The sequence below is a fragment of the Pristiophorus japonicus genome, chromosome 11 (genome assembly GCF_044704955.1).
Source record: "Pristiophorus japonicus isolate sPriJap1 chromosome 11, sPriJap1.hap1, whole genome shotgun sequence".
NCBI classification, from domain to species: Eukaryota; Metazoa; Chordata; class Chondrichthyes; family Pristiophoridae; genus Pristiophorus; species Pristiophorus japonicus.
Window position 1 is genome coordinate 24,644,528 of NC_091987.1, and position 25,447 is coordinate 24,669,974.

Below are 25,447 nucleotides of genomic sequence, written 5' to 3' on the forward strand. Positions count from 1 at the left end.
AGGACATTTGGAAAAGCAAAATTCAGTCAGGCAGAGTCAGCATGGATTTATGAAGAGGAAGTCATGTTTGACAAATTTGCTGGAGTTCTTTGAGGATATATCGAACAGGGTGGATAAAGGGGAACCAGTGGATGTGGTATATTTGGACTTCCAGAAAGCATTTGACAAGGTGCCACATAAAAGGTTACTGCACAAGATAAAAATTCATGGGGTTGGGAGTAATATATTAGCATGGATGGAGGATTGGCTAACTAACAGAAAACAGAGAGTCGGGATAAATTGGTCATTTTCCAGTTGGCAAACAGTGACTAGTGGGGTTCTGCAGGGATCAGTGCTGGGTCCTCAATTATTTACAATCTATATTAATGACTTGGATGAAGGGACCCAGTGTAATGTAGCCAAGTTTGCTGATGATACAAAGATGGGTGGGAAAGCAAATTGTGAGGAGGACACAAAAAATCTGCAAAGGGACATCGACAGGCTAATTGAGTGGGCAAAAATTTGGCAGATGGAATATAATGTGGGAAAATGTGAGGTTATCCACTTTGGCAGAAATACTATAAAAGCAAATTCTAATTTAAATGGAGAAAAATTGCAAAGTGCTGCAGTACAGAGACCTGGGGGGGTCCTTGTGCACGAAACACAAAAAGTTAGTATGCAGGTACAGCAAGTAATCAGGAAGGCAAATGGAATGTTGGTCTTTATTGCAAGGGGGATAGAGTATAAAAGCAGAGAAGTCCTACTACAACTGTACAGGGCATTGGTGAGGCCACACCTGGAGTACTGAATACAGTTTTGGTCTCCGTATTTAAGGAAGGATATACTTGCAATGAGGCAGTTCAGAAAAGGTTCACTAGGTTGATTGCGGAGATGAGGGGGTTGACTTATGAGGATAGGTTGAATAGATTGGGCCTATACACATTGGAGTTCAGAAGAATGAGAGGTGATCTTATCGAAACATACAAAATAATGAGGGGACTTGACAAGGTGGATGCAGAGAGGATATTTCCACTCATAGGGAAAACTAAAACTAGGGGACATAGTCTCACAATAAGGGGCTGCCCATTTAAAACTGAGATGAGGAGGAATTTCTTCTGAGGGTTGTAAACTATAGAATTCTCTGTCCCAGAAAACTGTGGAGGCTGGATCATTGATTATATTTAAAGGAGTGATAGACAGATTTTTGAGCGATAAGGGAGCAAAGGGTTATGGGAGGCGGGCAAGAAAGTGGAGCTGAGTCCATGATCAGATCAGCCTTGGTCTTATTGAATGGCGGAGCAGACTCGAGGGGCCGTATGGCCTATTCCTGTTACTATTTCTTATGTTCTTAACTGTTCCCATTGGCGGAAGGGTTGAGAACCAGAAGACGCAGATTTAAGGTGATTGGCAGAAGAACCAAAGACAACACGAGGAAACCTTTTTTATGCAGCAAGTGGTGTTAGGATCTGGAAGGGTGGTGGAGGCAGACTCAATCGTGCCTTTCAAAAGATAATTGAATAAGTATCTGAAGAAAAAATAAATTCCGTGGAAAAGGCTGGGGAGTGGGACTAGCTGAAGTGCTCTTGCAGAGAGCCAGCACGGGCTCGACGGGCCAAATGGCCTCCTTCTGTGCTGTAACCATTCTATGATTGAAAAATGTAGAGAAACACCCCAAAGTTCTTGCCAGATGCATAAGGAAAGAAAAAAAATAGATGGCGAGCCAAAGGAAGAGTGATTAGGATATTACCGGAATTGATCGTCAAGGACCGAGTGACTGAGCATTTGAACTACGAACTGATCGAAGAGAGGCATTAGGTATTTGTGCCGTGCAGGATGCCTGACTAAAGTAGCTGAATTTTTCTGAGGAGGTCATTAACATAGTGGACATGGCGGTGGCTATAGATGTAATTTGTATGGACTTGCAGAAGTAAGGCTCTGCACAAGAGATTGTTAACATAAATGAAGGTGCATGGAATTGGAAGAACCTTGTGACATGGGTTGATAATTGGTTGAGATAGGAGACAGAAGGTGTGGATAAAGGGAGTGTTCTCTGATTGACAGGACATGACAAATGATATTCCCCAAGGATCTGTTCTGGTACCTCAGCTTTTCTCCATATATGTCAATGACTTGAATAAAGGTAGTTGTAATGCCGCAGAATACCCAGCCTCTGACCTGCTCTTATTTATGTGGCTGGTCCAGTTAAGTTTCTGGTCAATGGTGACTCCCAGGATGTTGATGGTGGGGGATTCGGCGATGGTAATGCCATTGAAGGTCAAGAAGAGGTGGTTACTCTCGCTTGTTGGAGATGGTCATTGTCAGGCACTTGTGTGGCACGAATGTTACTTGTCACTTATCAGACCAAGCCTGAATGTTGTCCAGGCCTTGCTGCATTCGGGCATGGACTGCTCCATTATCTGAGAGTTGTGAATGGAGCTGGACACTGCAATCATCAGCGAACATCCCCACTTCTGACCTTATGATTCTCCAATCTACACAACCTACTGTGCCTCCTCACATAAGAAATAGAAGCAGGAGTAGGCCATATGGCCCTTCGAGCCTGCTCCGCCATTCAGTAAAATCTTGGCTGATCATCGACCTCAACTCCACTTTTCCGCCCACTCTCCACATGCCTTGATTCCCCTACTCCAAAAATCTATCTCAGCCATGAATATATGCAGAGACGCTGGATCCACAGCCCTCTGGGGCAGAGAGTTCCAAAGATTCACAACCCTCTGAGTGAAGACATTCCTCAACAATGTCTTAAATGGCCTACCCCTTATCCTGAGATTGTGCCCCCTAGTTCTCGACACTCCAGAAAGGGTAAACAACCTCAGCATCTACCCTGTCAATCCCCTTCAGAATTTTGTATGTTTCAATGAGATCATCTCTCATTCTTCTAAACTCCAGAGTATAGGCCCACTCTGCACAATCTCTCATCATAAGACAGCCCTCTCATCCTCAGAATCAATCTAGTGAACCTTCATTGCATCGCCTTCAAGGCAAGAATATCCTTCCTTAGATAAGGAGACCAAAACTGTGCATAGTACTCCAGGTACTCACCAAGGACCAGTACAATTGTAGCAAGACTTCCTTATACTGTAACCCTCTTGCAATAAAGGGCATTTGCCTTCCTTATTGCTTGCTGTACCTGCATGCTAGCTTTCTGTGTTTCTTGCACAAGGACACCCAAATCTCTCTGAACACCAACATTTAAAAGTTTCTCACCATTTAAAAAATATAGTTTTTCTATTCTTCCTACCAAAGTGAATAACCTCACATTTATCTACATTACACTCCATCTGCCATCTGCCACCTTACTGCCCACTCATTTTGTTATATATGTATTTACTCTGTACAGCCACCAGAGGGCTCATCCCCTGGAGTCCCAAGGGTTCCCATAATCCCTTGGGAGCACAGGTATTTAAGAAGGCTTCACAGGTTGGAGAGGCACTCTGGAGACCTGCAATAAAAGACTAAGGTCGCACTTTACTTTGAGCTCACAGTGTTCAGTCTGACTCTTTCTCCATACACTACAACTGACGACGAGATACAGATAGCGAGCCCAAATATGCAGAGAACATCCTGGGCATCCTGGAGAAATTTTCGGAGGGAGATGATTGGGAAACTTTTGTGGAGCGACTCGAGCAACACTTGGACCAAATCAAAGTCAGATTCACGGACTATCCTGAGCAACCCATCTTGGACCGTACCTTTTTTGATCCCCCAACATACACATCAGTGGCAACCGGCACCACGGTTGACCACGAAGCAGAACCCATCATCCACAACAGCCCAGCAGGGCCCAACACGCTAGGCAGCCCAGCAAGGCCAGCTGCACAGCAGCCCAGTGAGGGCCCAACAAATGATTCAACAACACCAGCCTTCAAACCGAGACGATCAACCAGGGCAAGAATGGCCCCAGATCGACTCACATTGTAAATAGTTACACTATTGACTTTGGGGGGGGGGGGGGGGGCGGCGGGGAGTGTTGTTATATATGTATACTTGTATTTACACTGTACAGCCACCAGAGGGCTCATCCCCTGGAGTCCCAAGGGATCCCATAATCCCTTGGGAGCACAGGTATTTAAGGAGGCTTCACAGGTTGGAGAGGCACTCTGGAGACCTGCAATAAAAGACTATGGTCACACTTTACTTTGAGCTCACAGTGTTCAGTCTGACTCTTTCTCCATACACAACACACTTAGTCTGTCTGTATCCCTTTGCAGGCGCTTTGTGTTCTCCTCACAGTTTATTGTCTCACCTAGCTTTGTATCGTCAGCAAACTTGGATACATTGCATTCGGTCCCACTAGTTACAGACTGCCAACCTGAAAAAGGACCCGTTTATCCCGTCTCTGTTTTCTGACCATTAACCAATCCTCTATCCACACTAATACATTACCTCCAAGCCCTTATCTTGTGTAATAATCTTTTATGTGGCACCTAATCAAATGCCTTTTGGAAATCAAAATATACTACATCCACTGGTTCCCCTTTATCTACCCTGCTAGTTACATCCTCAAAAACCTCTAATAAATTTGTCAAACACGATTTTCCCTTTTAGACTCTGCCTAATCATGTTATGGTTATCTAAGTGTCCCGATACCACTTCCTTAACAATGGATTCCAGCATTTTCCTGATGACTGATGTCAGGCTAACTGGCCTGTAGTTCCCTGTTTTCTCTCCCTCCTTTCTTGAATAGCGGTGTTACATTTGCTACCTTCCAATCCACTGGGACCGTTCTAGAATCTAGGGAACTTTGGAAGATCAAAACGAATATATCCACTATCTCTGCAGCCACCTCTTTTAGAACCCGAGGATGTCGGCTGTCAGGTCCAGGGGATTTGTCGGCTTTTAGGCCCATTAGTTTCTCCAGTACTTTGTCTCTACTGAAATTAATTATGTTTCTATGAAAATATTCATAGCCATTAGGTTTAAAAAAAGGAAAAGTTGGCTCCATTGAAAAGTCCCAAGGTGACAAGACCTCAAATGATCAACTGACAGCAAACGTATTAAATTAATTCTTCTTTCCTGTATTTACTGAGCCCACCACAGGGAATCTCCCCAGCACGTAAGTCCAAACGTCCAGGGAGTGCAGCAAACATGAAGCATGTTTGTCTAAGGTTTAGTCTAATATTCTTTAATTCCGTCACATCACAGAAGAGAATAATAATAATTCATTCACATAATAATGTTCCAGCTAATCTTGTTACATTTACTTGCAATAATTAGTCGGTTTATCTAAAAAATAGGACCCCATGGGAAAGGCTAAGCCACTGAATTCAAATAAAGAGACACTCCTGTACGTGATTTATTCCAACGTGTTTAATTGGCACCTCCTTTGCTATTTAACAGTTATTTCAATTCACGAGGCCCTGGTAACTGTTTCAAAATATATTAATCAACCTTTCTTTAAAAATGAGAGTCCGTTTGCAGCTTCGAAGGAGTTCGCGGGGCCACATCAATTCCATACAGGGTGACACAAAGGATCAAAACAGAACCACTACTTATAAACATTACTTACAACGTAGTTTACCAAAGTTGCAAATTATTTTGTTTCTTACAAAGAGCAAGCTTAGCTACTATAATGGTATCTTCCTGCTACTATTCAATTGTTACATCACTGTCCGACAAATTTATTTGGCATTTAAAGCCCAAGCCCAAGTTTACCGTCACGTTATTGTGCTGCCTTGTGAAGACATGGAGGAACTAAACTGTGGAACCGAGATACTCGGAAAAAGGGCTCTCTCTCCTGCAAGTGTTAGGAATTTTTTTTACATATCTGAATAAGAGAAAATACCCTGGGACACAGGAGGTTTGGACCCATCTATCTAAAGTAAAAAGGGTAAAAGAAACCCATAGATATAACAGAGGAAGTAGAGATATCAGAGGTGGTGGATACTGATAGCCTCTTGGCCTAATGGACTTAAAGAAGCGGCCAATTATATCAATCACATCCTTACCACAACTTTAGAGAACCATTCGAGAGAAAGAAAAAAGACTTGCATTTCTATAGCGCCTTGCATGACCACCGGACGTCCCAAAGCGCTTTACAGCTAATGAAGTACTTTTTGAAGTGCAGTCACTGTTGAAAGGTGGGAAATGCGACAGCCAATTTGCACACAGCAAGCTCCCACAAACAACAATGTGATAATGACCAGATAACTTGTTTTAGTGATGGCACCTCCTCAGCACTGCACTGCAGTGTCAGCCTAGATTTTTGTGCTCAAGTCTCTGGAGTGGGACTTGAACCCACAATCTTCTGACTCAGAGGCGAGAGTGTGACTCACGGAGACACAGCTGACAGAGAGGATGAGGATTCAAAAGTAGCTAACATCACATCAATCATTTAAAAGAAGCATGGGGAACGACGGGGCCGTGAAGCCAACATCTGCTATGGGAAAAGCATTAAAATGCAACCCGAGATGATAATGAAACAGGTGGGTGTAGGATGGTGAGAGGGAGTATTTATAGCAAGCAGATCATGCCCAACACTGGAGTTCGTCAAGGAAATTACACACCTTGTCGACAATGGCAACGGTGTGGCTGCGCTATATGTAGATTTCATCAGGCTTCCTGATACCGTGACAAACAAACAATCAGTCCACAAGAGACATGGAATAGGGAGCAAGATTCTGGGATATACGGAGAAATTGGCTAACCTAGAAACGGCCGAGCATGGTTATGGAGCTGCATCAATACAGCGAGGGGTCAATATTGGGCTGTTACGGGGATCAGCAGTGGGCTGTTACAGGTCCGTAATGGGGTCAGCAGTGGGCTGTTACGGGGGTCAGCAGTGGGCTGTTACAGGTCAGTAATGGGGTCAGCAGTGGGCTGTTACGGGGGTCAGAAGTGGGCTGTTACAGGTCCGTAATGGGGTCAGCAGTGGGCTGTTACGGGGGTCAGCCGTGGGCTGTTACGGGGGTCAGCCGTGGGCTGTTACGGGGGTCAGCCGTGGGCTGTTACAGGTCAGTAATGGGGTCAGCAGTGGGCTGTTATGGGGGTCAGCAGTGGGCTGTTACGGGGGTCAGTGCTGGAGCTATTGCTCTGGTATCCGCAATCCTTGTTCTGTGTCACACTGCCTGATCGGACCCATATAGCCTGTTCCACTCTTGCTATTTGGTCAATTACAGCCCTTTTCCAGTTTCACTTTTTCGATTCATAAAAATAATTCCACCCAGATGTGGAGCTGGCCTGCACGATTATCTCATAGAAACAGAAGCTCCACCCAAACCATACGCAGCTGCGACACACTCAGCATGGATTATTGCAGCGACTCACATAACCCAGGATACTTCGGAACTCTGCTCATTTCAACCGTGCAAGTTTTAGATTCAGACCTCGCATTGCTTTCCACCCAGTCCATCCCCATGATGTCATTAACACGCTAAACAAAAGTATGCCAAAACAGAAAGCTGATCCTAATCAGCTTATTAGGTACAAACTGGAGGCGACATGATGGGTACAACACATCAAGGAGCAGAATAATGTTCATCCTCTCACCTCCCCCCGCAGGTGAAAAGCCAAAAGGAGGACACGTCACTGTAGGCTGCTCACACACGCTGCTTACTGCCTGGTTACAACAGCAACTGTGACAGAGGTCTGGGAACTGGGACAAGAAAAGGCCCCAAACCAGGAAACAATGGAGAAGCAGATAGAAAGACAACTTTACCTTTAGAGGAATTGCTACAGCTCCATTGGACAGCTATGATCACTTTTTCACAAGTAAAAGAAAGACTTGAATGTATAGAGTGCATTTCACGGTGTCAGGATGTCCCAAAGTGCTTTACTGCATTTGAAGTGTAATCACTGTTGTAAAGTAGGAAAATGTGGTAAAGTCTTTATTCATGAAACTGCACAAGACCAATCTGTGGGGTTAACCAGATATTTAATAGCATGAATCAACAATTTTATTTATGTACAGATGTATTTTCTTATCCTTTAATTCTGATTTGTTCCCTTATTCTTGGGCTGTGTTTTTATTTTATTGCACTTAGTTCTCTCTTTCATACCTTGCAGTCCTTACCGTCCTTCGGAGGAGACTTTAAATCTCTGTCCCCTCAGGTGGAATTAAAGGATCCCACCGCGCTATTTCAAAGAGCAGGCGAGTTAACCCGGTGGCCTGGACAATATTTATCCCTCAATCAAGATCATTAAAAAAAAAAGATTATCCAGTTATTATCACATTGCTGTTTGTGGGACCTTGCTGTGTGCTAATTGGCTGCCGCATTTCCCACATTACAACAGTGACTACACTTCAAAAGTACTTCATTGGTTGTAAAGCACCGGGGGACGACCTGAGGTCATGAAAGGCGCTATATAAATGCAATTCTTTCTTTACAACAGGAACAAAACAGAATGTGCGGTGAGCACGCCCAGCAGACACAGCACTGGAAGGGCTTCCTGTTTCTACACTGCCCATCAGCTTTCAGTAACTCGAGAAACAGCTGCTGCCCACAGATCCAGACAGAGCCACTAAAAGTTAAACTCATCAATGAGGTGATGTGCTTTCCTGTTACTGCCTTTAGCAGTGCAATAGATGCAGTCCTGAGAAGTGGGGCAGTTTTACATCTCATCACCCAATGTAAAGCAGTGTGTGATGCAGTTTGGGGGCAGTTACTGCACACGTGTATTAATGCCAATCAAGATTGTATGCAACACTTTATGGTCTTTTTTCAATAGGACAAGTCAAAGAGAAGCTTCTGTTCATTGTCTCCATATTCTCAAAAGCAGCTGCGTGCCATAATTAAAACCTGGCGTTATCTGATCTTTAGGCTCTGCCTGGACAGTCGGCATTAAACTATTCGATTTACAGCAGTCCTTTCAGGGCGACACAGCCGAATTAAGTTACCCAGTGTAAGGACTGGAAGCATCGAACCCCCCAGGATTTATTGGACATTGTGTTTAATATTTTTCTCACCGCAGAAAAAAAACTGGAAGCTGTTTGTGGGAGGGACCCAGGTGCGGCTCCATGTTGGACTTAGAATAATGGGCAGGGGTTCTGGGAAGACAATGGCCAAGCTAAGGCAATTCATCGCAGGTGATGAGCAAATGGACTGTGTTCTCTTGGGCAAGGTGACCTCCGTAATCAGTGATCAGCGATTACCTGGAGGAGTTACCAGAACAGGAGAGCCATTAAGCTCAGACTGCCTGGAAACAAAAACCCATCACTGGACTCAAACACAGGAAGCCTCGAAAACAAGGAACTTTATTGGGTAAAAGCAGAAGACATACCCACAGGAAACCTTAACATGAACTTTACTGACCCAGGAAGGGCAAAAACAGCCCTGAGGTATAAAGGGGGCCGCATGGCCATAGCCTCTCTCTTCTGCTCTCGCTAGCTTCACCTCTACAAGAATCGAGCCCTCCGTGTGGTACGGAGAGAAGAAACCTTTTCATCAGGTGAAGCAGTGAGTAAGCCAACAATCGGTGAGCATTAACTCTGCACACACATCTTTTAAGAGCACAGCCACGGTGTGAGGGGGTATCGTGCTTTCTCCCAACCAAATTCTTACGGGTTTACAGGGGAGGTGTTTTAGACATTGGGATACTTCGCATTAGCGGCTTGTTAGACAGGTCACAGTGTGTATTGTACTGCATTTGTTTATTTTACAGACCAGGGTGTGAGTGGTTTTACTGGGTGAACGGGTGTGTTTAGCTTTAATAAAAGCATTGCCAGTTGAAACCGAGGTATTTGTCCATGACTCATTCATCTGTTCTGTACAGTAATCACTCCCAGGTCTAGAACTAGTGTAACGTGGGGGTGTGTCGAAAACACCCAAGGGAAACCACTTACAGAATTGGTGACCACGGCAGGACCCTGGGTGTACTGAACAGAGAGTTATGGAAGATATTAAGGGCAAGAGATCGGCAATGGGGGCTAGGATTTCCTCATATATCTTTGGGAAATTTAACCTAACACAACAGTGGGTACTAGACCTTTTGTGGGCCGAGAGGTCGGAGGACAAAGCTGCTGAGTGGACGGGGCGTAAGGAGCATAGAAAGGCAAAAGAAAAGACCATCTGGCTCCTGTCTGCTGAAGCAAGTCCAACTGCTTAGGGAGCAGGTTGGCAGGCTTAAGGCAGAGCTCAAAGAGTCCGAGGTGCAGTCAGCCGCAAGGGCCGTGGTAGGAACGAGGCTTTTAGATGAGTTGTGCGAAGAAAAGCAGGAGAGGCATACTCAGGAGGAAACCTCCCGTAACAAAAGGGAGTACCTGCAGTGTCAGGTAACAGAGGCCAAGCTCAATGAGCAGGTCGCATGGGAGGAGACCGCTCGTCTAGTGGGTGAAGTAAACGGGTTGGAGGGGCAACTGAAGGATATTAAGACAATGTATAGGGTAGCCACCAGTAAGGGTTTTGAGAGTGGGAAACACGGGCCCTGCCAGGAAAAAATCCAAAGCTTGACTCAAGCTCTTGCCAAAGCCAAAGGCATTGTTTGCTTGATAGCCCCGGGGGAAGCTCGGGTGGACTGGGAAGAGGAAGGAGAAGATAGCGAGGATTGGGGGCAGGGTAGGGATGTTCGATCACCGCTTGAAGCGCCAAAAGGACCCATGCATCCCATATGGCAGCAGAAGTACGGTGCGCCCGTAGACGCCTTTGTGGTCCCATTTACAACCCCACAGCTGCAAAATATGATTTCAGGGGTGCCCAAGCTTACCAACGAAGGAGACCCATCGGTCCACTTCACGGAGGTGGAACAGGTGGGAGGGATCAATGGGTGTAACGAAGCAGAGGTTCACAAGCTGCTATTACTTTCCTTGGAGGGGAAGATGGATCAGGCCCTATCTGCCGAAAGCAAGAGGGGGCAGGGAACCATAGAGGGCTTAAAGGAGGAAATCCTAAGAGCCATGGGTTACACCCAAGGCAGTCTATTAACCAGGGTGGAAAAAATGCTGCAACTGGCTGGGAAGCACCCCAGGCTTTTGCAGACCGGCTCTGGCCGGTCTATAATAAAGCCTGTCATGGAGTGTTGGACCGAGCGCAGTTGCAGGGGGAGCCAAGGAACAGGACCCTAGTGTCAAAGAGTTTGCCCCGGATTAGGGTAAAGTCCGAGAACTTGAGAATCTCCAGAACACAGAGGCCGATGTGCTCCGTCACATGAGTCTGGCATTCAAGGCTGGAGTGGAGGAGGAGGTCAAACCAGTTAAAGGGAAGGTTCACGAGTTAAAGGCCAGTGAGGGTAGTAAAAGGGAATGGCGCCAGGAAAGGGGTAGCTCATACGTGTTTCGGGTGTGGGAAGACGGGACACTGGAGGTAAGACTGCCCAGCCCCGAGGAGGGGGCAAGGCAAAGGGGATCCTCCAGTGCCTAAGACGAAACCTGTCGAGGCGAAGGGACCGACCCCAGAACAATGTGATGTTCTGGTGGCCGCCCTTCAGATAGCTTTTGTGGCAGAGCAGGGAAGGGTAGATGCTGCCATGAGCAGGGAAATCCGAACCGCTCCGGTAATCCCACCACCCTGACTAGCACACACCCAGCCTGAGTACCTGTGTTCGTTCACGTGCGATGAGTGGAGTGGACCATGCATGAAGATGGGGGTGGAGAAGGTAGAGGGGAAGTATTTGTTGGACACCAGGGCTCCCAGCACGGTGATTCACGCAAATGATACGACTACCTCATCTTTGTCCAGCAAGGTTTCACACAGTCTGGTGGGGTTCACAGGGAACGAACAGGCGGGGTTGATCTCCAGGCCGCTAGCCATCGATTTAGGATCACTCCGCGCAAAATGGAAGCGCGCCCTGCTGAAATGGGAGCAGCCGGGGTCAGGAGTCTTAGGGGCCGACTTCATGTTAGCCCACAGAATCATAGTGGATTTAAGGATTCACTGCCTTTGGGGCGCAGTGGGTTTTGATAAGGAGGAAGAAGTTGTAGTGATCCCAAGGAAGGGGGAGGGTAAAGGCATAGTGTGTACAATGAAGCCGAAGGGCAATTGGTCAATACTATCCCGGCCAAGTACCAGGCTTACATGCGGGACAATCTCGCATCGTTCGCCACACACAAACACAACTGCGGTAGGGTGACGGGGGTAGAAGTCAGGGTACAAGGAGACCCTATGTCCCGGCCGCAGAAACAGTATAATTTCCCCAGGGAGACTTAGAGACGGCACTGGGATCCCTGGTAGCCCAGGGGGTGTTGAGGCCCATAGCCACACACGTGAACTCGCCATTTTGGCCGGTTCGTAAACCGCACCAATCGTGGAGGGCCACCGTGGACTATCGGGTGCTCAACAAGAACATCCCAGCTTGCGCACCCACTGTCGCAGCCGTAGCCGACCTGATAGGGAGCATTCCAGCATCTGCGACCACAATCATGGTGCTGGATATATCGAATGGGTTCTGATCAATTCCCCTCAAAAGGGAGGAGCAGTACAAGTTCGCATTCACATTTAAAGGGCAACAGTATACTGGGACGTGCCTTCCCCAGGGTTTCCACAACAGCCCCATCATCTTTCAACAGTGTATGGCCAACAGTTTAAAGGGTTTCAGCAGGCCTCAGCAGTTGGTGCAGTATGTGGACGATTTGCTTTTGTTCTCTGACGAGGGGGAGGAACACGGTCCGCTGCTGGAACTGTTGAAGGACACCAGGGATTCAAAGGCCCTCGATGGGTTTCAGCACAAGATAAAAGCAAATGATAGCACATACTTTGGTGTTCTCAAGTCCGCCCCCGATTGCTATGTAGGTGTGATTATGGTGGATGTTCCTAGTGAGCATTATTCTGCTTCCCCTCTTCCACAGATTAACCCTCCCCGCTCGAGCAGCAACAGCTACTACTGAAGCTCGAGATACTTGATGCAAATCTCAGAACATAGTGTAGCCAAAGTGTGGAACTCAGGTCAACGGTGATGGCTGCTGCTGCCTTTTTGGATGCCGTTCAAGGTCAATCCCAAGAAAGCAGATCGGTCAGAGGGAAGTCAAATTCCTTGGGCTGACCATAAGGGCTGGGGAAAGGGCTATAGATGAGGCTGAACGGAAAGCGGTACAGGAGTTACCAGCCCCCACAACTGTGACGGGGTGAGATCCTTCCTGGGGCTTAGGAGGTACTACAAGGATTTTATTGAGGATTACGCCTCCACAGCAGCCCCTTTACTTTGGCTCCTCCGCAAAGGAGTGGGATGAGGACTGCATGGCCACGTTCAATCGTCTCAAGGGAGAGCTGCAGACAGCACCCGCACTAGGGGCGATTAATGGTGGGGAGGACTTCCTATTGGAAGTAGCAGCCAGCGGGGACAGTTTGAGCGCGGTGCTGCTCCAGGAGCGGCACGGTAAGCTGAGACCCATGGCTTACTCCTCAAGAGTCCTCACAGATGTACTCCAATTGCGAGAGGCACATCCTTGTCACGCATTGGGCCGTGAAGCACTTCCAGCTCTTCACTGGGTCATCCCAGATCATTCTACTGACCCACCATACCCCACTCGGATGTTATTAGATGGGAGAATAAAGGACGGCACAGATGAATCTGAGTGCAAAAGGCCTGTGTGAGCCCAAGCTGGCCGGCTAACATGCTCTATGCAGGGACGGCCCATAAGTGTTCGGTAGAGGGTGTATGGGAAGTTGACATAGGATTTTGGGCCAGGTTACACCCCACGGGTCACGAAATATAAGTGGACGGATCCAGCTCGGTGGTAGCGTTTCACTGTGTGTGGGATTTATGACCCGACGGCAGGCATTGCAAGGGCCATTAAACTCCCATGCACCTTGAGTGCTCAACACACCGAACTGTTGGCGGTGGTGTACGTTATTACCCACGCCGATGAGTTCCTGACCCCATACACCATCTGCTCGGATTCCATGTTCACATGCAATTTGTGCACCGAATACTTGGCCATCTGGTCTCGTCACGGTTTCACATCCTCAGATGGGTAGCCCTTAGCAACCAAACCATTGTTGCAAAGGATTTTAGAGGTCGCGGGAACCCAGGGAAGCTGTTACATTCATAAAGTAAAGGCCCATTCCAAGACAGAGCCCAGAAGGGAAGGCAACCAAAAGGCTGATGAGTTAGCCAAGGAGGGAGCCAAAACAGGAGAGTTTTGGAACCCATATAGGTTCAGCCCGGCAGTAGCAATCCGGGACAAAGAGGGGGAACACAAGGAAGTGCAGGGGTAGCAATGGCTCCAGACTTGAGGAAAGTCCAGGCACAGGATCCCGTCCTCAAGGTTGTCCTGGAGCAGCTGGCTAGGGGAGAAAAGGTAGAAGGCCCATTTGGGGTAGCGGGCATTACTTTAAAGGAGGGAATGCTTTTCAGGGGAGATCAGTGGGTGGTTCCAGAACAGCACCAGAGGGAATTCCTACAGATAGCCCACGGGGACCCAGGAGCGGGACACCCATGGCCGGAAACTACCTGGCAGAGGGTAGAAGAGACAGTGTGGTGGCCACAACTGAGGGAGGATGTCCGCGGTTTTGGCGCAGACTGTCTGGTGTGCACAGCGAACAACGCCGATCCCCAGAAAAGAAAGGTTCCCACAGGACACACGAGAAGGGTAGAGGGACCATGGCAATCGGTACAGGTCGATTACATCGGGCCATTGCCCACTGCAAAGGGGGGTTACAAGTACTGTTTGTTCAAAAAGATCATGGCTGATCATTCACCTCAGTACCCCTTTCCTGCCTTCTCTCCATACCCCTTGATCCTTTTAGCCGTAAAGGCCATATCTAACTCCCCCTTGAATATATCTAACGAACTGGCATCAACAACTCTCTGCGGTAGAGAATTCCACAGGTTAACAATTCTCTGAGTGAAGAAGTTTCTCCTCATCTGGGTTCTAAATGGCTTACCCCTTATCCTGAGACTGTGTCCCCTGGTTCTGGACTTCCTCAACATCGGGAACATTCTTCCTGCATCTAACCTATCCAGTCTCGTCAAAATTTTATGTTTCTATGAGATCCCCTCTCATTCTTCTAAACTCCAGTGAATACAGGCCCAGTTGATCCAGTCTCTCCTCATATGTCAGTCCTGCCATCCCGGGAATCAGTCTGGTGAACCTTCGCTGCACTCCCTCAATAGCAAGAACGTCCTTCCTCAGATTAGGAGACCAAAACTGAACACAATATTCCAGGTGAGGCCTCACCAAGCCCCTGTACAACTGCAGTAAGACCTCCATGCTCCTATATTCAAATCCCCTAGCTATGAAGGCCAACATACCATTTGCCTTCTTCACTGCCTGCTGTACCTGCATGCCAACTTTCAATGACTGATGAATCATGACACCCAGGTCTCGTTGCACCTCCCCTTTTCCTAATCTGCCGCCATTCAGATAATATTCTGCCTTCCTGTTTTTGCCACCAAAGTGGATAACCTCACATTTATCCACATTATACTGCATCTGCCATGCGTTTGCCCACTCACCTAACCTGTCCAAGTCACCCTGCAGCCTTTTAGCATTCTCCTCACAGCTCACACCACCACCCAGCTTAGTGTCATCTGCAAACTTGGAGATATTACACTCAATTCCCCTATCCAAATCATTAATGTATATTGTAAATAGCTGGGGTCCCAGCACTGAGCCCTGTGGCACCCCACTAGTCACTGCCTGCCATTCTGAAAAGGACCCGTTTATCCCGACTCTCTGCTTCCTGTCTGCCAACCAGTTCTCTATCCACGTTAATACACTATCCCCAATACCATGCGCTTTAATTTTGCTCACCAATCTCTTGTGTGGGACCTTGTCAAAAGCCTTTGGTCCAAATACACCACATCCACTGGTTCTCCCTTGTCCACTCTACCAGTTACATCCTCAAAAAATTCTAGAAGATTTGTCAAGCAGGATTTCGCTTTCATAAATCCATGCTGATTTGGACCAATCCCGTTACTGCTTTCCAAATGTGCTGCTATTTCATCTTTAATAAATGATTCCAACAGTTTCCCCACTACCGATGTCAGGCTAACCGGTATAATTCCCCGTTTTCTCTCTCCCTCCTGTCTTAAAAAGTGGTGTTACATTAGTTACCCTCCAGTCCACAGGAACTGATCCAGAGTCGATAGACTGTTGGAAAATGATCACCAATGCATCCACTGTTTCCAGGGCCACTTCCTTAAGTACTCTGGGATGCAGACTATCAGGACCTGGGGATTTATCGGCCTGCAATCCCATCAATTTCCCTAACACAATTTCCTGACTAATAAGGATTTCCTTCAGTTCCTCCTTCTCGCTAGACCCTCGGTCCCCTAGTATTTCCGGAAGGTTATTTGTTGAAGTCTTCCCTTGCCGATCAGCCACAGCATTGGCGACGGCAAGGATCTTGGTGAGGGAGGTGTTCTCTCGGTGGGGACTGTCACAAAGCGTGGAGTCCGATCAGGGGAGCCACTTCACAGGGCAGGTCATGCAGGCTACCTTGAAAGTGCTGGGGATAGAGGGGAAATGGCATGTAGCTCACAACCCACAGTCATTGGAGGTTAAGGAGCGACTTAATCGGACCATCAAAGAAAGGCTGCGGAAGGAAACAGGACAGGCCCCGAAAAAGTGGGTTGAGGTCCTGCCGTTTGTCCTGATGGGGGTCCGAGCCACCCTCTCCAGAAGCACAGGGTATTCCCCGCATGAGCTCATGGTAGGGATATGCACAAGCCCGGCACCGGTTCTCACAGCGGGGTAGGTGAGAGAGGTAAACCGGGACAAGTTTGTCAAGAATCTGTTCAAGCACTTGAAACAGATTCATTGGCAAGCTGCCAGCAACATGGGGAAGCAGCACAGGAGCAATCGGTTGTTGCTCGAGCCCCGGAGAACCCACGAGTGGAAGGTAGGGGATCAGGTCATGGTCCGCAATTACGCTCGGGTGGGCACGTTTGAGCCTTTGTACATGGGACCCTACAGCATCGTAGATAAGGCGAGTCCCATGGTGTACGCGGTTAAGCTTCCGAAGCGGTTCCACGTGAACCAGTGCAAGTTGTTTAACCCAGGGGAAAGGACGAGAAACAGAAAGAAGCACCAAGGCGCTGTAAACAGCATGGTGAACGCGGGTCTTCCTCCCATAATTTGGGACAGTGAGGAGCCCGTGGTGGAGGTGGTTAGAAGGCGTATAGCAGGATCCCACGGCTGAGAGCGCCGTAGTCGCCTCCTTACACACCGCTGAGGAGCCATAAAAGGCTCAGGGTCGTAGAGACCTAGCTGGGCCACCCAAAGACGGGTGGCGGTATATATAGTTTCCTTCTCAGTTTCGTGTTTTACAGAGTGTGTTTTGATGAAGCCAGACCTGTGAAGGTATACCCTCTCACAGAAAGGTTGTTGTATCTTTGTATCTTCACAAGAAGCCGAGAGAAAGATGGAGACAAGCTTGGTAATCGTTCTTTGGAGCATGGCCGGAACAGGGTACAGTAGGAGGGGGGGACGCCGAGTTGACCTTCCTCTACGGATGTACTGGGGGGGAACGGACCCACCATGTCACAGGGCGGGGTAGAACAGGGGACACAGATGGGATGGCAGCCTACTTCCACGAGGGAAGATGGCCAGGGTGGCTGGGGTCGAATTTGACGAAATATTCCAGCCACGCCGGGTTCACATACGGGGAGGCTTCCATACCGTGTCCCAGACTGAAGGTCACAACCACACGGGTTGGGGTGACCAAGGGCAAGCGCATATGCTTGAAGTGCAAGGGACACATTCCCCTGGGACGGTGGTTGTGGCTCAGGAAATTGAGTCAGAACCAGACAGAAGACTGGGAAAGACTGGGGAACGATACGTACCAACAGATCACGGGGTCAAAGGGGGCAGTGGAAGTGTGCTGGAACAAGTGGTGGAAGGAGGAACAGGGCCCAGCAGGTGTGTCGATTGCCTTTTCAAGGCAATGGCAGGACGCCGGGGCTGGGATCAGATGGGATCAGCGTATGGACTCCTGCGTGATCCCAGACCCTCCCAACACAACAAATGCCACTGAACTTGTAGCACACAAGAGGAAGCCCCTGCCCACAGCCCCACCGGTACAGGCGACAGAAGTTAGCTGTCCAGCCACCACACCAGGCCCAGGGAATGGTTTAGTTTTAGTCCAGACTGGAAAGGTTTTATTCCAGGGGGTGCGTTATGTGGTCGCGTCAGTCATTTTAAACCAAACCAGGGTACATCTGCCCGAGTGGTGTCCAAAAGAAACTGAGCAGCTGTATGAGGCGCTCATTAAAGAAATGTTCCGTCAGTTCTTTGAACTCAGTTACAGGGATGTGAGTCGGGAAAGATTGTACGATATGGGAGTGAGGGATAACGTTGGTCCGGGGAGGCAGAGGCGAGGGGTGCTCAATGATGTCGCTAGGGCATTGAGCACGGGTACATCTCTCGTCAATAGTATGGACGACGTGCAGCTGCAGATGTAGATCAGTGGTTTAAAGGAGCAGCTGTGGGAAATCCTGGGAGAAGGGAACACGGTGGTAGGGTCGGAGTTAGAGGAGGACCAGGCAATGACTGTAAATGCATTAATACGGGAGGACAGGAATGCCTCGACGCAAGCAGCACAAAACGAAGTGTGTGTGTTGTACGGTGCCTGGTTGTTGAGCGAGGGGCGCAGTAATTTAGAGGACCACCAGCAAGGTCGCGTCCCGTCATGGATCAGCAACCGGCACCTCGCAGCGCTCAGCCCGTACAGCAATTCAATGATCCTGTGTCAGCTCCGTCTAGCCTCCGAAGCCTACCCAGTCCCAGTGAATTGCAGTCGGTCCAACCACACAATCATGGGGCTAGTGTTGTGTATGCCGGTAATGGGTGGGACATCACAACCAGCGCTTGTATACAGGGTGGAGAACATTGGGGTCATACGGGAAGGGATACACGTGCGGTATCATGCGATCCCACCATTTGTTATAAAGTGGGAGCACGCCATGACCGGCACTGACCTCAAGGGGCGTCAGAGCAGGGGTGCAAACGTCATATTGCGTCCCCAGCATTTGAACGTGTTCGATCGATCAGAGTGCGGGTTTGAATCCGAGAGTCGAAAGCCCATCAATTGCACCAGAGCCACATTCCACCTCAGGTCGCATATGCGGGCGACAGGACATACTGTGTAACCACGAGTGTGGACCAGTATCGAGTGCACCAGGACACTTGGTGTCCGCTCACTGACAGCACTTTCTGCTTCAAACCCCACGCCAAAGTTCAAGCGGCACAGGAACGTCCACGGTACACATTACAGTAAATGACATGATCCCGAACCTGCAACAGTACATTACCCAGTTCGGGTATAGATATAGAAACATAGAAAATAGGTGCAGGAGTAGGCCATTCGGCCCTTCGAGCCTGCACCACCATTCAATGAGTTCATGGCTGAACATGCAACTTTAGTACCCCATTCCTGCTTTCTCGCCATACCCCTTGATCCTCCGAGTAGTAAGGACTACATCTAACTCCTTTTTGAATATATTTAGTGAATTGGCCTCAACAACTTTCTGTGGTAGAGAATTCCACAGGTTCACCACTCTCTGGGTGAAGAAGTTTCTTCTCATCTCGGTCCTCAATGGCTTATCCCTTATCCTTAGACTGTGACCCCTGGTTCTGGACTTCCCCAACATTGGGAACATTCTTCCTGCATCTAACCTGTCTAAACCCGTCAGAATTTTAAACGTTTCTATGAGATCCCCTCTCATTCTTCTGAACTCCAGTGAATACAAGCCCAGTTGATCCAGTCTTTCTTGATATGTCAGTCCTGCCATCCCGGGAATCAGTCTGGTGAACCTTCACTGCACTCCCTCAATAGCAAGAATGTCCTTCCTCAAGTTAGGAGACCAAAACTGTACACAATACTCCAGGTGTGGCCTCACCAAGGCCCTGTACAACTGTAGTAACACCTCCCTGCCCCTGTACTCAAATCCCCTCCCTATGAAGGCCAACATGCCATTTGCTTTCTTAACCGCCTGCTGTACCTGCATGCCAATCTTCAATGACTGATGTACCATGACACCCAGGTCTCGTTGCACCTCCCCTTTTCCTAATGTCACCATTCAGATAATAGTCTGTCTCTCTCTTTTTACCACCAAAGTGGATAACTTCACATTTATCCACATTATACTTCATCTGCCATGCATTTGCCCACTCACCTAACCTATCCAAGTCACTCTGCAGCCTCATAGCATCCTCCTCGCAGCTCACACTACCACCGAACTTAGTGTCATCTGCAAATTTGGAGATACTACATTTAATCCCCTCGTCTAAATCATTAATGTACAATGTAAACAGCTGGGGCCCCAGCACAGAACCTTGCGGTACCCCACTAGTCACTGCCTGCCATTCTGAAAAGTACCCATTTACTCCTACTCTTTGCTTCCTGTCTGCCAACCAGTTTTCAATCCACGTCAGTACACTACCCCCAATCCCATGTGCTTTAACTTTGCACACTAATCTCTTGTGTGGGACTTTGTCGAAAGCCTTCTGAAAGTCCAAATACATCACATCAACTGGCTCTCCCTTGTCCACTTTACTGGAAACATCCTCAAAAAATTCCAGAAGATTTGTCAAGCATGATTTCCCTTTCACAAATCCATGCTGACTTGGACCTATCATGTCACCTCTTTCCAAATGCACTGTTATGACATCCTTAATAATTGATTCCATCAATTTCCCCACTACTGATGTCAGGCTGACCGGTCTATAATTCCCTGTTTTCTCTCTCCCTCCTTTTTTAAAAAGTGGGGTTACATTGGCTACCCTCTACTCCACAGAAACTGATCCAGAGTCTATGGAATGTTGGAAAATGACTGTCAATGCATCCGCTATTTCCAAGGCCACCTCCTTATGTACTCTGGGATGCAGATCATCAGGCCTTGGGGATTTATCGGCCTTCAATCCCATCAGTTTCCCCAACACAATTTCCCGACTAATAAGGATTTCCCTCAGTTCCTCCTTTTTACTAGTCCCTCTGATCCCTTTTATAGCCGGAAGGTTGTTTGTGTCCTCCTTAGTGAATACCGAACCAAAGTACTTGTTCAATTGGTCTGCCATTTCTTTGTTCCCAGTTATGACTTCCCCTGATTCTGACTGCAGGGGACCTATGTTTGTCTTTACTAACCTTTTTCTCTTTACATCTCTATAGAAGCTTTTGCAGTCCATTTTAATGTTCCCTGCAAGCTTCTTCCGTCCTCCTTTGCCGAGTTCTAAATTTCTCCCAGTCCCCGGGTTCGCTGCTATTTCTGGCCAATTTGTATGCCACTTCCCTGGCTTTAATACTATCCCTGAATTCCCTTGATAGCCACGATTGAGCCACCTTCCCTTTTTTATTTTTACGCCAAACAGGGATGTACAATTGTTGTAGTTCATCCATGCGGTCTCTAAATGTCTGCCATTGCCCATCCACTGTCAACCCCTTAAGTATCATTCGCCAATCTATCCTAGCCAATTCATGCCTTATGCATTCAAAGTTACCCTTCTTTAAGTTCTGGACCATGGTCTCTGATTCCTTTGCTGCCGGAACACCTAACGACATTATTAAAGGCCGTCGAGCTATCCCCAAAACATTATTTCACAGTGGAACAGACGAACTGGTACACAGGGGAAAGAATTAAAGGGATAAATTCCCCGCCCTGGTCGGACCTGGGTATAAATGTGGAGGTTCCTCCTTGGTCCGGATATGCTCACACGCTCTCGTCATTGTACAGTTTTTGATTGTGATATACCTGTTGTGTATTTCTGGTAAAAAGAGAAGTCAGGTGCTCCGGAGTCGCTGGGAGGCCGTAGTTAACGAACCTTGAATGTAACTTTCTGTATCTATATGGTAACAGTGCGATGCATTGTATTTCGGGGACGTATATTCGGGGTATTTGAAATGTAAAAGGGGATAGGATTGGTTGGGAACCACGATGTTTGCTCACCAGCGGACATTGATGTGTTCTAGAAGACTCTTGAAATATCATAGGGGGACTATAAGGATTGGAAGCATCGAATCCCCCAGGATTTATTGGACATTTTGTTTAATATTTTTCTCACCGCAGAAAGAAAACTGGAAGCTGTTTGTGGGAGGGGCCCAGGTGCGGCTCCATGTTGGACTTAGAATGATGGGCTGGGGTTCCGGGAAGACACTGGCCAAGCTAAGGCAATTCATCGGAGGTGATGAGCAAATGGATTGTGTTCCCCATTATAAACAAAGAAATGGCAGACCAATTGAACAAATACTTTGGTTCTGTCTTCATTAAGGAAGGCACAAATAACCTTCCGGAAATACTAGGGGACCGAGGGTCTAGCGAGAAGGAGTAACTGAAGGAAATCCTTATTAGTCAGGAAATTGTGTTAGGGAAATTGATGGGATTGAAGGCCAATAAATCCCCAGGGCCTGATAGTCCGCATCCCAGAGTACTTAAGGAAGTGGCCCTAGAAATAGTGGATGCATTGGTGGTCATTTTCCAACATTCTATCGACTCTGGATCAGTTCCCATGGACTGGAGGGTAGCAAATGTAACCCCACTTTTTAAAAAAGGAGGGAGAGAAAACAGGGAATCATCGACCAGTTAGCCTGACATCAGTAGTGGGGAAAATGTTGGAATCAATTATTAAAGATGGAATAGCAGTGCATTTGGAAAGCAGTGACAGGATCGGTCTAAGTCAGCATGGATTTATGAAAGGGAAGTCATGCTTGACAAATCTTCTGGAATTTTGTGAGGATGTTACTAGTAGAGTGGACAAGGGAGAACCAGTAGATGTGGTGTATTTGGACTTTCAAAAGGGTTTTGACAAGGTCCCATACAAGAGATGTGTGTGCAAAATTAAAGCACATGGTATTGGGGGTAATGTACTGACGTGGATAGAGAACTGGCTGGCAGACAGGAAGCAAAGAGTAGGAATAAACGGGTCCTTTTCAGAATGGCAGGCAGTGACTAGTGGGGTACCGCAAGGTTCAGTGTTGGGACCCCACCTATTTACAATATATATTAATGATCTAGACAAAGAAATTGAATGTACTATCTCCAAGTTTGCAGATGACACTAAGCTGGGTGGCAGTGTGAATTGTGAGGAAGATGCTAAGAGGCTGCAGGGTGACTTGGACAGGTTAGGTTAGGCAAATGCATGGCAGATGCAGTATAATGTAGATAAATGTGAGGTTATCCACTTTGGTGGCAAAAACAGGAAGGCAGAATATTATTTGAATGGTGACAGATTAGGAAAAGGGGAGATGCAACGAGACCTGGGTGTCATGGTACATCAGTCATTGAAAGTTGGCATGCAGGTACAGCAGGCAGTGAAGGCAAATGGCATGTTGGCCTTCATAGCGAGAGGATTTGAGTATAGGAACAGGGAGGTCTTACTGCAGTTGTACAGGGCCTTGGTGAGGCCACACCTTGTGTACAATTTTGATCTCCTAATCTGAGGAAGGACATTCTTGCTCTTGAGGGAGTGCAGCGAAGGTTCATCAGACTGGTTCCTGGGATGACAGGACTGACATATCAAGAAAGACTGGATCGACTAGGCTTATATTCACTGGAATTTAGAAGAATGAGTGGAGATCTCATAGAAACATATAAAATTCTGACGGGATTGGATAGGTTAGATGCAGGAAGAATGTTCCCGATGTTGGGGAAGTCCAGAACCACGGGACACAGTCTAAGGATAAGAGGTAAGCCATTTAGGACCGAGATGAGGAGAGACGTCTTCACTCAGAGTTGTGAACCTGTGAAATTCTCTACCACAGAAAGTTGTTGAGACCAGTTCGTTAGATATATTCAAAAGGGAGTTAGTTGTGGCCCTTACGGCTAAAGGGATCAAGGCGTATGGAGAGAAAGCAGGAATGAGGTACTAAAGTTGCATGATCAGCCATGATCATATTGAATGGTGGTGCAAGCTCGAAGGGCCGAATGGCCTATTCCTGCACCTATTTTCTATGTTTTGTTAGGCAAGGTGACCTCGTCAATCAGTGATCAGTGATTACCTGGAGGAGTTACCAGAACAGGAGAGCCATTAAGCCCAGACCGCCTGGAAACGAAAACCCTTCATTGGATTCAAACACAGGAAGCCTCGAAAACAAGGAAAGCAGAAGACACACCCACAGGAAACCTTAACATGAACTTTACTGACCCAGGAAGGGCAAAAACAGCCCTGGGGTATAAAGGGGGCCGCATGGCCATAGCTTCTCTCTTCTGCTCTCGCTAGCTTCGCATCTACAAGAACCGAGCCCTCCGTGTGGTACGGAGAGAAGAAACCTTTTCATCAGGTGAAGCAGTGAGTAAGCCAACAATCGGTGAGCATTAACTCTGCACACACATCTTTTAAGAGCACAGCCACGGTGTGAGGGGGTATTGTGCTTTCTCCCAACCAAATTCTTAGGAGTTTGCAGGGGAGCTGTTTTAGACATTGGGATACTTCGCGTTAGGGTCCTGTTAAGACAGGCCACACTGTGTATTGTACTGCATTTGTTTGTTTTACACACCAGGGTGTGTGTGTGCTTTTACTGGGTGAACGGGTGTGTTTAGTTTTAATAAAGCATTGTCGGTACTTGGACCAAGATATTTGTCCATGACTCATTCATCTGTTCAGTACAGTAATCACTCCCAGGTCTAGAACTAGTGTAACGTGGGAGTGCGTAAAAACACCGAAGGGAAACCACTTACACCAGACAACTTTAGCAGCTGGTAAAATCAACAGCATTTTGGTTTATCCTGAAAAGTGAGGACTTATTTATTTGTATCTAACCTTAGCCACTGCACAATTAAAACAATGATTAGCCCAATTCTTCTTCTTCACCCTGGGAGCATTCTGGGTGATGATGACCATCACTACAACATAAGAAATAGGAATAGGAGTAGGCCATATGGTCCCTCGAGCCTGCTCCGCAGTTCAATAAGATCATGGCTGATCCGATCATGGACTCAGCTCCACTTCCCTGCTGGCTCTCCATAATCTCTTATCGATTAAGAAACTATCTATCTCTGCCTTAAATTTATTCAATGACCCATCTTCCAAAGCTCTCTGGGGCAGACAATTCCACAGATTTACAATCCTCAAAAGAAATTCCTCCTCATTTGTTTTAAATGGGTGACCCCTTATTCTGAAACTATGCTCCCGAGTTCTAGATTCCCCCATGAGTTGAAACATCCTCTCTGCATCCACCTTGTCGAGCCCCCTCATTATCCTATATGTTTCAATAAGATCACCTCTCATTCTCTCAACTCCAATGAGTATAGGACCAACCTACTCAATCTTTCTTCATAAGTCAACCCCCTCATCTCCGGAATCAACCTCGTGAACCTTCTCTGACAGCCTCCAATGCAAGTTTATCCTTCCTTAAATAAGGAGACCAATACTGTACACAGTACTCCAGTTGTGGCCTCACCAATACCCTGTACAGTTGTAGCAGGACTTCTCTGCTTTATACTCTATCTCCCTTACAATAAAGACCAACATTCCATTTGCCTTCCTGATCACTTGCTGTACTGGCATACTAACTTTTTATGTTTCATGCACAAGGACCCCCAGGTCCCTCTATACTGTAGCATTTTGTAATTTTTTTCCATTTAAAAAATTATTTTATTTTTCCTGCCAAAGTGGACAACCTTACGTTTTCCCACATTATAC

At 47.3% G+C, this 25,447-nt stretch overlaps 1 protein-coding gene across 2 annotated transcripts in view; it reads right to left on the reverse strand.

The window, feature by feature from the left end:
* The window catches only part of LOC139275981 (homeobox protein PKNOX1-like), a 159,336-nt gene that overhangs the window by 130,743 nt on the left and 3,146 nt on the right, over nt 1-25,447 (reverse strand). Inside the window, exon 1 of one of the 2 annotated variants that reach the window (XM_070893267.1) lies at nt 7,658-7,850. The exons of the other annotated variant lie outside the window; for it this stretch is intronic. The gene's annotated coding sequence lies outside the window, so the exon portion shown is untranslated. Of the gene's footprint in view, nt 1-7,657; nt 7,851-25,447 lie in introns of those variants that run through there. 2 annotated transcript variants of the gene reach the window in all.